Source organism: Primulina tabacum, chromosome 12, assembly GCF_025594145.1.
Source record: "Primulina tabacum isolate GXHZ01 chromosome 12, ASM2559414v2, whole genome shotgun sequence".
Taxonomy (NCBI): domain Eukaryota; kingdom Viridiplantae; phylum Streptophyta; class Magnoliopsida; order Lamiales; family Gesneriaceae; genus Primulina; species Primulina tabacum.
Genome location: NC_134561.1, coordinates 10,380,172 through 10,385,507, shown reverse-complemented (window position 1 = coordinate 10,385,507; position 5,336 = coordinate 10,380,172). Strand labels below are relative to the sequence as shown.

At 41.7% G+C, this 5,336-nt stretch overlaps 1 non-coding gene across 1 annotated transcript; it reads left to right on the top strand.

The window, feature by feature from the left end:
* The first annotated feature begins 630 nt into the window (after positions 1-630).
* LOC142521538 (small nucleolar RNA R71) lies at positions 631-737 on the top strand. Its single transcript, XR_012814246.1, has one exon. It is a non-coding gene; the product is annotated as a small nucleolar RNA R71 (small nucleolar RNA).
* The last annotated feature ends 4,599 nt before the right edge of the window (positions 738-5,336 follow it).

The window sequence follows — 5,336 nt, the reverse complement described above, 5'->3', positions numbered from 1 at the left end:
ATGGATGCATCTTGGTTCTGAAATCTCGTCTCTGTTGCAGAAATAAATTTAGTCATCATTTGCTCTAAATTGGACTTCTCCTCCCGAGACGGTTCTGGCTTGAATCCTTGGTGCATCACATATGGTGGACCTCTTTGTTGGCGATGTTGGTTGTTTTGACCTCCCCATGAAAAGTTTGGGTGATTCCTCCATCCCGGATTATATGTGTTCGAGTAAGGGTCATTTCTAGGACGGTTCTGGAATCCCACTTGTTTTACCGGTGCTCCCTCAGGCACATAGAATAGGTTGCCATCTTGGCAATCTTGCACATCATGCTCACCCCCACACTTATCACAGAAAATTTCTTGCAGACGCATAGCCGACCCACTCATGCTCATCCCATCAATCTTTCTATTCAAAGCCTTTAACTGTGCTGAAACCGCCGACAAATCATTAACTTGATTAACTCCAGCACCTCATCTCTGCCTATCAGACTGAGGATGATAGCTACTAGCAGCCATCTCCTCCAATAACTCATATCCTTCCTCCGCCGTCTTTCTCAGTAAGTTACCACAGGCAGCAGCATCTATCATAGTACGGTTAGGAGTAAGCAGACCGTAGTAGAAAGTTTGAACAACTAACCCAAGAGGCAGCTCATGGTGTGGACATCTCATCAAAAAGTCCTTGTAGCGCTCCCATGCCTCGTAAAGTAACTCTTGCTCATATTGAGCAAAAGTAGTAATGTCGGCTCTGAGCTTCATAGTCTTCGACGGAGGAAAGTACTTGATCAGGAACGCCTTTGCCATATCTTCCCATGTAGTAATAGACCCTACAGGCAAACAGTTTAACCACGACTTAGCTTTATATCTCAGTGAAAATGGAAATAAATGCAAACGAATAGCGTCATCAGACACGCCATAAAACTTAAAAGTATCACAAATTTCAAGAAAGTCAGCTATATGAGAATTAGGGTCGTCAAGTGCACTTCCCCCAAATTGGACAGTGTTCTGAATCATCTGAATGATAGCTGGCTTGATCTCAAACTGATTAGCTCGGATGACTGGTCTTACGATGCTTGGACGTGCTCCATCAAGAGACGGCTGTCCATAATCCAACATCGGTATACGCCTTGGCTCCTCTCTTTGTTGATCGCCTTCCATTCTTTCCTTCGCTCTTTGCTGCTGTAGTCGACGTCTAGCTGTGCGCTCGATCTCGGGGTCAAAAGGCTCAAGCTTAAACTCGAGTGATCTTCGCATGCAACACAAGAAAAATCTGCAACACAATGAGAGTATCAAATAACAATAAAATAAATAATACTAAAGAATTTAACTGAAAAATAAAAAATTGTGAATCAAAAGTCCCCGGCAACGGCGCCAAAAACTTGATCGAGCAAAACTTGCACAGTGAATAATCCCAAAATTTATTTTATAAATGAAAGCTCGATTTAAATATCGCAAGTGTACGATAGTCAAGTTATAATAAACGTAAGTAAATACGAGTATCGTTCCACAAGGACTGCGTTACACTATTTTTATTTTCAATTAAAATTTCTTTAGCAACGATAAATTGAGTTGATGATTAAACTAATGTAAAGTAAACAATTAAAATAATTAAAATGCAAAGAAAACGTGTTCAAGAACGCAATGATTAATTTGGATTAAATCAAATGAGAAATGAATTTGTTGGGAATTATCAGTTCACCTATCGCTCGTGTTTAACTAATTACACTCGACTTTTACTCGTGCGTTCGACGGAATTCCCTAGACTAATTAATATACTCTGTCGAGCTATATTAATACTAATAAAAAACATGCAGTACTCAAGTGTCCTCAAATATTTAACAGTTCAAGATTGCATTACATTCTATGGAATCCACTAGTTTTCATTCGGGTGAACTATCACTATCGACACGTACCCAATTCCGTATATCTACTAAAATTGTAAATCCGTGGTTTATACTATTTGATCGTATTGTTAACTATTCTATCGAACTCATCAACAACATGAAATAATAAAAGGAAGTTAGCTAGGCTTCGATTGAAACACGAAAGAACAATAGCATAAACAAATCACTAATAAAAACGTCGAGAAATAATGTTCAACACCGAGTGCGGGGTAGGATCCCCTCAAATCCCAACAAATCTAGAGTTTAGCTACTGAAATTCATGATAAAAACCAACAATCAATGTAAGAAATAAAATACTGAATAATGAAAATACTAAAGATGACGATGGATGACGGCCACGACGCGTGGAAATCTCGAGGTCTTCGAAATCTCCTTTGCTCCTAGCCTCCTCTCCAAGAAAAATTAATGAAAAGTCTGATAAAGTGTGTCCAAAAACGGCTGATCTCGTGTGTTAGGTTATAGTGTAGGATAGAGTCCCTAGAAATTTGGAAACAAATCTTTCTCAATCTCGCTTCTCGCTAGGGCGGTATATTTTGACCACCCTAGCGAGAGGTCCTCGAATAAGCTTCCTCGAGTTTGTCCCTGGTTTCGCTGGGGCGGTCACTTTTGACCGCCCTAGCGAGACACTTGCGCAAAATAATCCTCGGCCAGTCCAGAATGCTCGCTGGGTCGGTCCTAGCGAGACCGCTTCGATATTATGCCAAAGTTTCTCCCACTTTTTGGTTCAATTCCTACAAAATAACCACAGAATACACGAGATTTGTCAAATGCTCAATAATGCTAAAAAATTGCAAAATTCAACTAAAACAAACTAATATGATGCATGAATGCGACTCAAAAACTACACTAAAAACACGTAAAAACGAGTCCTACATTTCAGCTTTCGAGAAATGTACTATTGTGGTGGAAGAAAACTGAGGCCGGATTGAGATCTCAGGGCCGTACTGTTGATTGGGATGTGTTTCGCTCTCGTTTTTTTGATAAATATTTTTCTATAGCAGCCAGACAAAGGAAAGAGAGAGAATTCGAGGATTTGAGACAGGGCAGTATGTCTATTGCTGAGTATGAGTCTCGGTATTCTTCATTGTTGAAATATGTGCCACATATTGCTACGAATGTTCATGCTAAGATGAGGCACTTCTTGAACGGGTTGAAGTTAGAGTTATTTGATCGTGTGCAATCAAATAACCTGGTATCATTTGAGGATGCAGTGACGAGGGCTGAGATGGCTGAGTTGGTTATGCAGGAGTATGGGGCTCAGGGACGATTATCAGAGCCGACTAGAGAGTCATTGTGACCACAGGGACAGTCTTTTAAATATCAGAAGGGTTCATTTTCTTCTTCAGCATCATCTGGGAAGCGTCGATTTGATTCACGACGTGTTGAGAGTCGTGGGGGAAGTTCTCAGTCTGTTCAGGGGCAGAGAGGAAAGTCCAGAGCTGTAAAGGGCCTAAAACTCCTTTCTTGAAATTTGCGGAAAATTAAAAATTTTCTTTTTAAAAGAACTTAAATGGCATCATTCATAAAATCACTGGGGAATCAAGTTCAATGTTTAAAATAATAGCAGCGGAAGAAAATAAAGTTTTGCCAACAATAACAACTTAAAAATTATCCAACGACTGATAAAAATTGTTTGCGGAATAAAATAACAACTGCTGCACTGAGGTCCTCGGGTGCCACTACTGCCGACCCAAGCTGGCTCACTGGTCCCCGCCCTCGGCCCTGGCCTCATCAGTACCTACAACAATCAAGTCTAGTGAGCCTAAAGACTCAGCATGCATATGTCGCAGGTAACGAGTAAAAATCTGAATTTAAAAATATGCATGGGATAAAATATCATGTCCTGAGGCATACTGAAAATAATCTGTACTGAGCAATTATAATACGTGCATAACTGAACTGATAATCACAGTAAAAATATTTGCTCCTTGGAGCCTGTACTGAAATAACTGATAAAATTTTCTGTTGAGATTATGTTTTACGCCTGTGGCCACTGCACTAAGCTGAACTGATCGGTAACTGGCTACCGGGGAGGCTGAAACTGAACTGAGCTGGCCGGTCACTGGCGACCGGGTGGTACCATACTGAACTGATCGGTCACTGGCGACCGTATAAAATAACACTCCCACATAGTGAATGAACCACAAGCCATATCGCATAAATCTCAAAAATAATCATTTTCTATTTAATGCACGTAAAATAATTAACTGGCGTAATGAAAATTCCTGTAATTTTACCAACTGGATTGGATTGGATCGTCCCCAGGCTCGCTGCAACCTAACTGTGCTATGAAAAATATGCAATAGCTTAAACATGACCAACTACGCAATTTAGTTCAAAAGATGCGACTATGACGCCTAATGACTTCGCATTTAATCATGACTCCGAGCCAACCTGAACCGACACCTAACCGACGTATAGTCATGATTAAAATACGCTGAAAAATCATAAAATAATGCTCCTAAAATGATAGGGTCGAAATCTAGGTGGAATGGAGGCCAAAACACGAAACGCTCTTTCGAGAGTCAATTTGGCACATCGCACCGTAAATTCTCGTACGACCTCGAAAATGATCCAAATCACAAACGGTCAAAAACATGACCTTCCCAACTCAATGAGGCACTGTCCCGTCCAAGGCCATGGGCTAAAAGCCAACCAAGAACTCAAACAAGCCTTCTAAACGACACAGCAACTTGCTGTAATTTCCAGCAGCTGCGCAACTACAAGACTTGCGTTGGTTTCGAGACTATAGGCCATTAGGGGCGTGAACCACCGACCAGAGACTCTTAACAACATCCCAAGGAATGATTTGAACCATGGCTAAGGGCCCTAGGCCAGCCACAATCCGCATCACACCAAAACTCAACCGAAGGGTCCAACCGAGAGCAACGTGCATGCGTGTGTAGTGTTTATGCTATGATCGATGTCTCGTGTCATTCCAATGGCCATTTGATTGACCATGGCACGATCTAGACATCTAGGAGCATGATATGAACCGTGGCTAAGGGCCATAGGCCAACCAAGATCCACACCAAGCAAACACAAACCGAAACCATATGCTGAACAAAGGAAGAAGCCGAATGGGGAAAGGGGCTGTTTTGATGTTTTGATTAAAAACCGAGGGGCCATGGACCAAGCCACCAAAAGGGCAACTTAGTCACGTCTTAGACATGCTATGGAAGTGATCCAACCATGGCTATAGGCCCTTGGGGCAGCCAAGATCAGATCCTTCCTCCATGACAAGAAACTGAAATTTTCGAACACAAATCTGCGCCTATGGGAACTTGCTGTCATTCTGAATTTCCAGCAAGCATGGGGCTGGTTTGAATGGACCAAAATGGTCCTAATGCATCCTATTACATGTCTAGGAGTCGCCTTGGGAGCCTGGAGTCGATCCAATACCTGAAACTCACAAACCAAAAGAAACCGTGAAGCTTGCCAAGGAAAAACG